Consider the following 12,880-nt stretch of genomic DNA (forward strand, 5'->3'; position numbering starts at 1 on the left):
CCTCTGGGACCTGCTCCTGTCTAGAGAATGGGACCCCAAAGTGAAGGGGGGCACTCTGTGCATGCGCAGCATACTCTCCACCCATTGCTATGGGAGCTATTTTCAGAAATCTCATAGCGGTAAATAGGAGAGCACACTATGCAAGCGCGGCCACCTCTCCGTCCACTGCTGTGGGACTGCTGGAAATAGCTGGGCCAGCGCTCGGTTAGGTTCAGAACTCCCATAGCGGTGAACAGGGGTTGCCCACGCATACGCGGGGGCTCTCTATTCACTTCAATTCAAACGTGGGACACGCACTTATTCAAGATTCTTTATTTGTCCCACTTCCATCAACAGAAATGTCTATTCTTCAAGAAGAGGACATGTTTTATAATTTGCAGAACAACTATCTGCGGGCTTTATTGTGGATTACCATCCCCTTCCTCCTTCAGAGTATATGAAAAGTGTCATGGTCTATGCATTCTTGGAGTAGCTTTTTCCTAATGGCGGGTTTACACGTCCCCATGTTACAGCCGATTGTCAGGAAGGAAGCGTTTGTTTAGTGAAGGAGAACGGCTGTATTTACATGCAGCGATCTCCTTTACAGTATGAGGGCGAGGGATCCCTATATTCATCCCTCGTCCTCATACAGAATCATTGTTTCTGGGCAGCAGATCGCTGTTTAGACCACACAATCTGCCGCCCAGAAACGATGATTGATTGCTGCCTGAGCGACAGGATCACCTGATGAACGAGCGTTTCACTCATTCATCTGGTGACCGGCGGCACATTTAGATGGGCAGATTGTTGGGAACGAGCACTCGCAGGAATCGGGCAATGTATTCCCATCTCAGAGCATAGGGGCATATCGCTACAATATGCCCCTTTCTTTTATAGTTACGAGTCCCACCTCTAGGACTCGCACCTATCTCGTAAACGCAGCCAGCAAACTTCAGTAGGGTGCATAACGCATGCGCAGCTGCCCTCCATTCATTTATACGGGGTCACCGAAAATAGCTGAGCTGGCTTGGCTATTACCGTTGGCCCCGGCCCATAGAAATGAACGGGAGCCGTGGCTGTGCAAGCGCGGTGCGCTCCCCATTCACTTTTATGGGGAGAGTGCTTGGCGGTGGAAAGACCCGGGGATCCTCCAGCCACCACTTTCCCCGCTTCGTCCTCAGTATAGACATATCAGACATATAGACTATCAGACAATGGGGACATATCCTAGCGATATGCCTCCATTGTCTCACATGGGAACACCCCTTTATGGTCACTGTCGTCTCCGGCTGAGTACATTGCGTATGAACTTCCAAGAGAAGTAGGAGAAAAGGAGTGACAACTTTTCTGAACACATTTCTGCTTCAGGAAGTTAGTTGTCAGGTCCATTCATACAAAGAAATGACAAATGAAATACAATATTTCCTTACTTTCTATAGTACGCAATATTTTATTTCTGTACGCTATGGAGTGGTACTGTGTGGCAGTCATGCTGGCGTCCACCATGCAAAATAGTATATATCCCCATTAGAATTAAAACTTTTCTATTAACTCTTTCTGCTAGTGCCAATGGTACCTCAGCGCCACACAAAACCTGGGTCGTATGAGTCGCCATTTTTCCCCTTGCTACCCACCAGAATGGAGCTGCGGACTTTGTTGAGGGGCCGCGGTCCAGACCCCATGACCCATTCTTTCTGCCTGATTGAACGGTTGGGTGAATAACACTCTTCTGATGAACCATCAAAAGTGCTGCCGGGGGGGAATCCTGAGAATAGGCTCTGCTGCATTTGGCATCTACAACCAAAGGAGATGTTTCACAGTCCAATTCACCATGTAGGGCAGTCCTGTATCCGGACAGTCTCTGACTTGAGTAGATTCTCATGTACAGCTGCATGCATATATAGACAGAGGGCCGTATAGTTGATTGCCTCATCTAATAGTCATGCAGAAGGGTGAGTCTCTGGGGCATGGTTCCTCTGTGTAAAGAAAACAGCATTATTACAGAATTTGCTTTTCCTGCCAGGATACAGGCACCCCCTGGGGCACTGAGTGACACTGTCACCCTCACGCCCTCTCTGCACAGTCCTGGATTCTGTTTTGTTAGGAATCTTAAACTCTGAGAATTGTACGACCTTCAGGCTCCAGGTCTAGGAGAGCTCTCTGCTGATAAAAACCTTATCGCAAAGACTGTTAACCTTTAACCTTTGCTAACAAGGAACCTGAGAATGGAAAGACTGAGTGAATTCAAGCAAAAGCATGAAGAAATGGCCAACAAAGTAGAGATTTACATTACTGGCTCCTTTTGACATTCAGTCGACTTTTATTTGAGTACAGAGGCCCGGCTTGACCAATGACTAGAGGTCGGAACTTATATTGTCTCATCTATGGTGGCAGAACCACTGGAACGTATATATCAAATGTGTGTGGAAAGTGTGTTCAGATAATAAATGTGACATTTAGAAGCAAGAAATTAGAATTTTTCTTAGAAAAATAGTTCAGATTGTAGCAAAATATCTTGGATACATACAAATCTTTGGTCAACTTGACTTTCGTTATTCCAAGATGTTTTCCCAACATTATAACCTCCTTAAAAGTCATCAATCTTCATTAAAGGCCTATTTACATGAACCAACTAAGCAGGCAATTATTGGGAATGAACAGTTTGTTCCCGATAATTGCCAGCTCAACCGAGGAGGTGAGATCACCTCTGCTGTATGGCGATGAGAGATCATCACATGTCCCTATAGAGAATTATTATTTTTTGGCAGCAGATCGTTGTTTACGCAGGACAATTTGCTGGCCAGAAAAGATGATTTAGGTGTCAGTATCGGCAATGTTTTCACCCAATGAACGAACAATGGGTCATCAGCTGCACCATTACACCGGTCGATGATCTGGAATGAGCATTCATACCAACGTTCATTCCCAATAATCGGTTTGTGTGCAAGGACATTAAGCCCAAGCGAGTGATACGGACTGAAACACCGACCATTAATAGAAGACAGATGTTGGCCAAAGTTGTTTCCTCTGGCTCCCAATGTAAGCATGCATCGCTTGGATCAGCCATGAGGAGGGTGAAGGCAGCTTTCAGATTCCATCAGCTTATTTCTTGGGTATATATGTTGGAGGATAGTTGGCATGGCCCAATACACAATAGATTGTTAGCGGCTCCTGCTGAAATAATCTAAATCTGCCAACTGATAATGTGTTCAAGAGCTGTGAGTCATTGGCCCAGCTTAAGGTCCTTTTACACTGACCCATTATCGGAGACATGTATTTGTAGACATGCTCGTTTCCAATAATTGGACCATGTAAAGGTGCCAGCAATGAGAATTGGCAGATTGTCTTGTATAAACAGGGACCTGCTGCCCAGAATTAATGATTCTCGAAGGGGATGAGCGATTGCGGTAACAATCACTATTACCCATACAGAGGAGATGACTACTGCATGCAGCTCTCACCTTCTCTGATGATCAGACAATCATTGGGAACCAATGATTCGTTCCACATCATTGCCTGTAACATCAGTCCTTCTGAAAGGACAATTAAACCTCCTGAGAAATGAACCCTTTTCCAAAAAGGCCCACATAAACAACAGGACTGGCTGAAATCTTATGTCCTGACCCTCTTTTGACAGATAATGTTGGGGGAAGGAAGGATCGGGCACACTGAGTCTTTGTTATCCCAGTAGATAAGCTGTCACCAGAGGTGTCTCTGGCGGCGGCTTTCTTCTGGCTGGGTGTGTATGTGTATTCTGGAGAGGTGGCTGTTAGTTGAATGTTTTTTGATGTATGGTGACCTTAATAAAAGATTAGGTAAAGGGTTCAAGAATTTTTTTTTCCACATGCCCTGTCAGAGCGTATGGACACCATAGAGGGAGGGCCCCAGGACTTACAAAGAGTTCCTCCTGTCTCAAAGGACTTGGAAAGACTATATGTCACATCATTGCCCATACTAATGAATTGTACATGTCCTCTGATATGGCGTTCAGAGTTTACCACTAACTAAAAACACTTCTTCTACATGCAATCTCATCAGCATTGCATGTAGGCAGATCTGCAGATAGCGTTGTGTTGTTGCTATACATTACAGCTGACTCAGTGATTAAGAATTACGCTGATGTCACAGTCTGGTATGTAGATGATGAAGCCGTGTGTGTGACACAAACAATAAAGTCCACAGAGATGTGTTTTTTTTTCTAGTTTCTGGGAAGGAACCTCGCTCATATACCAGAAACCTCGACCATATTCTGAATGCCAGGCTCCTTCCTAGACATAAGATGCAATAGATCACTTATTGTATATCTTCTGGCTTTGGCAGGAATCTCAAAGTTTCCTTTTATGCTGCCCGTAGACATTAGATAAATGGATCCTACAGATAATCTTAGTGTACGGGGCCTCCTAACTGCCTCAGATAGCAGGTTTATGTGGGGAATGAGGATTGGGCATGTTAAAGACTTCCCAAGTGCCCCTTTTTTTGACCCAAGTCCCTCTTTCCCTAAATGCCCCTCCTTTTTATCTGAGGTATAGAATTTCATTATTGCATTTACAATATTGATCCAGAAAGTGTTTGGCTGGTTCCCGTGTGCATATTATTTCATTATTTGATGCTATTTGAATTTTCTGTATTTAGATCATTTTTGCACCATTTCGTCAAAGAAAACTATTGAAGGGTAAAGATATGCAGGAAAAAATGGATCTTTCACACAATGAACCAAAAGTGTCCCTCTTTGAATGTCTAAAAAGTTGAGAGGTATGATGCTGTATGTCAACATGCCCATTCCTTTTGTTCTGCTGGGAAATATGCCGCTGTCATTATTGTTTGCAGGAGAGGCTTTAGGCCAGGGATGGCCAACCTGCGGTTCTCCAGCTGTTGCAAAACTACAACTCCCAGCATGCAAAGACTGCCTACAGCTATCAGACTACAGCAGGGCATGGTGGGAATTGTAGTTTTACAACAGCTGGAGAGCCGCAGGTTGGCCAGCCCTGCTTTAGGCAGTTGCCTTTGCCAATGTTTGGACGTGTTGGAGATATTTCCTTCCTGTATTGTCTGTATAAACCAGTATATCTCAACGTTCCTAAGCCAAGTACCCCCTGCAGCTGTCCCCCAAATGCTATGATGCACCTGTCAAAAGCATAACATGAGGAGGACTGTGCACCCCCTAGAAGATTGCTGTCTACACCACACCCAAGAGATAGAGAAGGCCTAGGAGACCAGACAACCAGCTGGCACCATCTCCCTGGAGTTCCTTATAAACTTCTGGTGACAGATACATCTCCACACATAACTGGTGGCACACTTCAGTGGGTATGTTGGGAGATAAGTTCCATACAGACACTTGTGGTGCTGTGCATTTTTGACAAATATTGTTGTACAGGCGTAAAAAGTCACAATGACCCCCATTGTATTTTTCACAGATCTCTGTGTCTGATCCACAGATCTCAGCACGTTCTTGTCTATGTATATTTGCAGATGAGTATAGCCCTTTCTATAAAAAAAATAAATTGTGGACCAAAAATGTTATATGGTCTTTTGCACAAGGCCAAACCTTTTGAATTATAAGAAGTGTGTATCACAACCCAAGATACTCCCCAACTACACAATAAAATTATTAGTTAACATAACATATCCATACAGATGCATATACTGTAATGGCACACAGATCTGGCTGCCTCCTGAACAATCGCTATTGCTACTGACAGGTTTCTTTGACTCTCCCAGACCAACAATAGGGACTTGGGTTCTAAACAGTTAATACATGCACGCATAACCAGACTACATGTTGGATCCATTGCAGAGGATAACTACCTACAACAAATAGGAGCGCTCCGTAATTCTGAAAGAATAAGTCAGCGAGGAAGAGCGGGGGCCGGCAATCTAGGCACACGTGGGACGCCACGTGGGACGCCGATAGACCAATAAGGAGGGAAAGCACATGAAAGACGCCGCGGTCCACCTTAATCTGGAACAAGTTGTGGTAATGTAATTACTGACCTCCTTATACCCCTCCCCAATCTATGCCATATTGCTGGTCGAGAACTGTCTTACTAAAGTGAAAGGAACACTGTATGTACAGGAACACTGTATGTACAGGAACACTGTATGTACAACCGTGCGTTGCGGCCATTAATCCCATACGGGCCAAATACAGAATTTCCTATATGAATCATACCAGATAATACTGCTGAACGCTACCTATGCAACATAAAGAATAACTGTAATGTCAATTGCAATACAGCTGGCTGATAGCATCTAACCATTAGAACATAGGTGGATATAAACGCCCCTCTATACTTCATGTATTCAGCAGACAGCCATGCGTGCACTTCTATATCCAGCAAACATAGAATGTGTCGGCAGATAAGAACCATTTGGCCCATCTAGTCTGCCCAATATACTGAATACTATGGATAGCCCTTGGCCCTATCTTATATGAAGGATAGCCTTATGCCTATCCCATGCATGCTTAAACCCCTTCACTCTATTTGCAGCTACCACTTCTGCAGGAAGGCTATTCCATGCATCCACTACTCTCTCAGTAAAGTAATACTTCCTTATATTACTTTTAAACCTTTGCCCCTCTAATTTAAAACTATGTCCTCTTGTGGTAGTTTTTCTTCTTTTAAATATTCTCTCCTCCTTTACCGAGTTGATTCCCTTTATGTATTTAAAAGTTTCTATCATATCCCCTCTGTCTCGTCTTTCTTCCAAGCTATACATATTAAGGTCCTTTAACCTTTCCTGGTAAGTTTTATCCTGCAATCCATGTACTAGTTTAGTAGCTCTTCTCTGAACTCTCTCTAGAGTATCTATATCCTTCTGGAGATATGGCCTCCAGTACTGCGCACAATACTCCAAGTGAGGTCTTACCAGTGTTCTGTACAGCGGCATAAGCACTTCACTCTTTCTACTGTTATACCTCTCCCTATACATCCAAGCATTCTGCTGGCATTTCGTGCTGCTCTATTACATTGTCTTCCCACCTTTAAGTCTTCTGAAATAATTACTCCTAAATCCCTTTCCTCAGATACTGAGGTCAGGACTGTGTCAAATATTCTATATTCTGCCCTTGGGTTTTTACGCCCCAGGTGCATTATCTTGCACTTATCCACATTAAATTTCAGTTGCCAGAGTTCTGACCATTCTTCTAGTTTTCCTAAATCCTTTTCCATTTGGCGTTTCCCTCCAGGAACATCAACCCTGTTACATATCTTTGTGTCATCAGCAAAATGACAAACCTTACCATCGAGGCCTTTTGCAATATCACTTAGGAAGATATTAAACAAAATTGGTCCCAGTACAGATCCCTGTGGAACCCCACTGGTAACATGACCTTGTTTTGAATGTTCTCCATTGACTACCACCCTCTGTTGTCTGTCACTCAGCCACTGCCTAATCCACTCAACAATATGGGAGTCCATGCTCAATGACTGCAGTTTATTGATAAGTCTTCTATGTGGGACAGTGTCAAAAGCCTTACTAAAATCTAGATATGCGATGTCTACTGCACCTCCACCGTCTATTATTTTAGTCACCCAGTCAAAAAAATCTATAAGATTTGTTTGACATGATCTCCCTGAAGTAAACCCATGTTGTTTTTCATCTTGCAATCCATGGGATTTTAGATGTTCCACAATCCTATCCTTTAATAGGGTTTCCATTAATTTGCCTACTATTGATGTCAGACTCACTGGTCTATAGTTGCTCGATTCCTCCCTACTACCTTTCTTGTGAATGGGCACGACATTTGCCAATTTCCAATCTTCCGGGACGACTCCTGTTACTAATGATTGGTTAAATAAATCTGTTAACGGTTTTGCCAGCTCACCACTAAGCTCTTTTAATAATTTTGGGTGTATCTCATCAGGCCCCTGTGACTTATTGGTCTTCACCTTAGACAGCAAACTTAGAACATCTTCCTCTGTAAAGATACATGCATCAAACGATTTATTAGTCATCCTTTCTAGTGGAGGTCCTTCTCCTTTTTCTTTTGTAAAAACTGAACAGAAGTATTCATTAAGGCAGTCGGCTAGCCCTTTATTCTCTTCTACATACCTTCCGTCCTTTGTTTTTAATTTAGTTATTCCTTGTTTTAATTTCCTTTTTTCATTTATATATCTGAAGAATGTCTTATCCCCTTTTTTCATAGACTGAGCTAGTTTTTCTTCTGCCTGCGCTTTAGAAGTTCTTATAACTTGCTTGGCCTCTCTCTGCCTAATCTTGTAGATTTCCTTATCTTCATTGCTCTGGTTTTTTTTATAATTACAAAATGCTAGCTTTTTATTTTTAATGATTTGGGCCACTTCTGCTGAGTACCACAGTGGTCTCTTCCTTTTTTTGCTTTTACTGACAAGTCTAATGCAATTTTCTGTTGCATTCAATAATGCACCTTTTAAGTAGTCCCATTTCTCCTGGACTCCATGTAATCCGTTCCAGTCTGATAAGGACTCATTTATGACTAATTTCATTTTTGAAAAGTCTGTTTTTCTAAAATCTAAAACTTTTGTTTTTGTGTGGTGGGACTCTTTCACAGTTCTTATATTAAACCACACTGACTGGTGATCACTAGATCCCAAGGTTTCGCCTACAATGACATCATATACCGAATCCCCATTTGTAAATACCAAATCCAAAATGGCCTCCTCAACCACTTGTTGTAGAGATAACCCCAGTAGGAAATTTAGAATATCTGTACTCCTGGTAGAACTTGCTATTTTGGTTTTCCAGTTTATATCTGGAAGATTGAAATCTCCCATAATGATAACTTCTCCTTTCATTGTCATTTTAGCTATTTCTTCAACTAGTAGATCATCTAGTTCTTTAACTTGACAAGGTGGTCTATATATCACACCTACGCGAGTTACTGCATGGTTAGCAAACTGCAACGTAACCCAAACTGACTCTATGTTGGCCTCACCAACTTGTATTAGGTTAGATTTAATGCTATCTTTCACATACAGGGCCACTCCTCCTCCTTTCTTGCCTTCTCTGTCTCTTCTGTATAAAGAGTACCCTGGTATGGTTATGTCCCACTCATTTCTTTCATTAAACCATGTCTCCGTAACAGCCACTAAGTCTACATTCTCAGATGCCATTATTGACCCAAGTTCATTAATTTTTTTACCTAAACTGCGAGCATTTGTAGACAGGACTCTGAGCTTATCATTTCTTAACCTCTGTGCTTCTGACCTGTTCTGGCATTAAGTAGTCCCATTTCTCCTGGACTCCATGTAAGATTTAGTTTTTTTAGATTGGACGTTCCATATTGATGTATCCAGCGTGAACTTTTACATTCAGCAAAGATTGAACTTTTCTATGCTGATGAGCAGTTATATGCATTCAGCGTGAATTTTTATACTCCTCTATTCAGCAGACAGCTACAGTGCTGCCCATAATTATTCATACCCCTGGAAAATTCTGACTTTAAGTTACTTTTATTCAACCAGGAAGTAATTTTTTGACGGGGAAATGACATAAGTGTCTCCCAAAAGATAATAAGACGATGTACAAGAGGCATTATTGTGGGGGAAAAAAAAAATTTTTTCAGCTTTTATTTACATTTGAGCAAAAAATACAAGATGTTCCGCACTGTGGAAAATCTCAGAGGACGTGGTCGGAAGCCAAAAGTGACACCTGTGCTGGCCAGGAGGATAGTTAGAGAGGTGAAAAAGAATCCAAGGATCACCACCAAGGCCATCCTGGTGAATCTGGGCTCTGCTGGTGTCAATGTCTCAAGGCAGACACTGCACACTGCTGGGTTCCATTTCTTCAGATAAGGCACACAAAAGCTCGCTTGGCCTTTGCAAAAGCTCATCTGGACAAAGAAGACGACTTCTGGACTTCTGTGTTATGGTCAGATGAAACAAAAATTGAATTGTTTAATCACAATGATGTTCCCTTCATTTGGTGTAAAAAAGGAGAAGCCTTCAACCCAAAGAACACCATCCCCACTGTCAAACATTGTGGTGGGAACCTAATGCTTTGGGGGTGTTTTTCAGCCAATGGACCAGGGAACCTAATCACAGTAAACGGCACCATGAAAAAAGAGCAATACATGAGGATTCTCAGCGACAACATCAGGCAGTCTGCAGAGAAACTTGGCCTTGGGCACCAGTGGACATTTCAGCATGACAATGACCCAAAACACACAGCAAAAGTGGTGAAGAAATGGTAAGCAGACAACAACATTAACGTTTTGGAGTGGCCCAGACAGAGTCCAGACTTGAATCCAATTGAGAATCTGTGGAGGGAGCTAAAGATCAGGGTGATGGCAAGAAGACCTTCCAACCTGAAAGATTTGGAGCTCATTGCTAAAGATGAATGGGCAAAAATACCTGTGGAGACATGCAAAAAGCTGGTCTGCAATTATAGGAAGCGCTTGATTGCTGTAATAGCCAATAAAGGCTTTTCTATTGATTATTGAGAAGGGTATGAATAATTTTGGACTGGACACTTTTTGCTCAAATGTAAATAAAAGCTGAGAAATGTTTTTTTTTCCACAATAATGCCTCTTGTACATCGTCTTATTATCTTTTGGGAGACACCTATGTCATTTCCCGTCAAAAAATTACTTCCTGGTTGAATAAAAGTAACTTCATAAAACACGGATACTGGCGGGTCAGCATATTCTGCCCTTTGTCAGAAGTACCTATTCTTGTCCGCAAAACGGACATGGTGTGCTGTAGGGTTGTTTCGATACCAAAATTTTGATTTGGTTTTGATACCATAAAAAAGTATTGCGATACTCGATACCACGCGAAAAAAAATAAAACACAAAAAAAATCTGCGTCCATTCCACATTTTATGAAATGTTCGGCCCATATTAGAACAGTCCGATCCTATTTTTTGGGGGGGGACAAGGTGACCAAAAAAATGGCGAATCGCGCAGTTTTTATTTTTTATGTTACGGCGCTCACCGCATAGGACATTTTTTTATATTTTATATTAGTTTGGACTTTTTGGACGTGGCGATATGTAATATGTTTATTTATTTATTGTTTATATATTTTTATATGTAAAATTGGGAAAGGGGTGATTTATACTTAATATTTTGGTGTTTTTTTTGTTTTGTTTGTTTATTACTTTTTATTTAATAACTATTTCCCCCCTTAGGGGCTAGAACCTGGGATCTTTTCATCCCTAGTCCTATTCACCCTGATAGAGCTCTATTAGGGTGAATAGGACTTCACACTCTCACTGCCCTGTGCATAGTACACACAGCAGCAGGGAGCTGACCATGGCTGCCAGGGCTTCAGTAGCGTCCTGGCTGCCATGGTAACCGACCCATTACCATTCACACGTCCGCATGAATGGGTCCGGATCCGTTCCTCAATTTTGAGGAACGGGTGCGGACCCATTCATTTTCAATGTGGCGGAAAAAGATGCAGACAGTGTGCTGTCCACATCCGCACTTCCGTTCCGCATCCGCACTTCCGTTCAGCAAAAAAATTGAATATGTCCTATCCTTGTCCGCAGACACGGACAAGAAAAGGCATTTCTATTAAAGTAATATGCAAAATAACCGTGGAGCCCCAGTTATGGGTCTTCAACACAGTGAAAGCCAGATATCCCTCAAAGGAAGGAAAACTCAACTATTAAAGTGCCTGGCATGTGCAGTTTGCCGGTGTCAGTGTTTTGCGGATCCACAATTTGCGGACCGCAAAACATTTGCGGATGTGTGAATGTAGCCTTACACTGCTGGGGCTCCGATCAGAAGCTGCCACTGCCACCAATGAGGAGGGGAGAGGGGACCCTGTGGCCACTGCCACCAATGATTTTAATACTGGGGAAAGGGGGCACACTGCGCCACCAATGATTTTAATACTGGGGGGGTTGGGGGGAGGGGGCGCACTGCGCCACCAATGATTTTAATACTAGGGAGGAGGGGGAGGGCGCACTACGCCACCAATGATAATTAACATTTAATGCAGGAGGTGGGTGCGGCACCTGAGGGGTTAACTGCTGCTTATCGCAGCTCCCGCCTTCTGGATTTGTATTAAACATTTACTTTCATTGGTGGCGCAGTGCGCCCGCCTCTCTCTCCTCATTGGTGGAGGGAGAGAGACTCCTTCTCCCCTGTGCTGCTGAGGAGAACATGGAGTGTGCTGAGAGCAGCGTGCTCCATGTTCTCTGATACTAGACTGCGCAATAGCGAAGCCTAGTATCCAAAAAATGCAAATCCCGGTATAGAGGTCGATACCAGGCAAAAGTATCGATTGGGTATCGAAAATTCGATACCCGAAACAACCCTAGTGTGCTGTCCGCATCTTTTGTGGCCATATTGAAATGTGTATCAGATGTGGACTGAAAATATGTTTTTGTGAATGATAGACTAGTCTATCTCAGGATGTGGTCACAACAGGAACAATGGACAGACCAAAGGCTTAGATAAATTCTTAAAATTAAATAATATTAATCCTTATAAAAATGTGTAGAAGTCTGGGTCTCAATCCCCTTTTTTTTAAAGGGAATCTGTCACCTGCTTTTAGCATTTTAGGCTGTCACCATTGCCATGTTCACTAAAGTACTTTATTTCCTGCAGTCTTCTTCTTACTTTATTTAGTTTTGTCCTTTTGATAAAAAAAGCCCTTTTATGATATGCTAATGAAGCTCCAAGGTGCCCAGAGGGGCGTTTTTTCCTCTGGTGCCCAGTGACGCCCCCCTGCAGTGCCCAGCCCGCCTTAGGCTCCATTCACACGTCCGCAAAATGGGTCTGCATCCGTTCCGCAATTTTGCGGAACGGGTGCGGACCCATTCATTCTCTATGGGGACGGAATGGAAGCGGACAGCACACAGTGTGCTGTCTGCATTCGCATTTGCGGAGCGCGGCCCCGATCTTGAGGTCCGCAGCTCCGCAAAAGATAGAACATGTCCTATTCTTGTCCGCAGCTTGCGGACAAGA

The sequence above is a fragment of the Bufo bufo genome, chromosome 1 (genome assembly GCF_905171765.1).
Source record: "Bufo bufo chromosome 1, aBufBuf1.1, whole genome shotgun sequence".
NCBI classification, from domain to species: domain Eukaryota; kingdom Metazoa; phylum Chordata; class Amphibia; order Anura; family Bufonidae; genus Bufo; species Bufo bufo.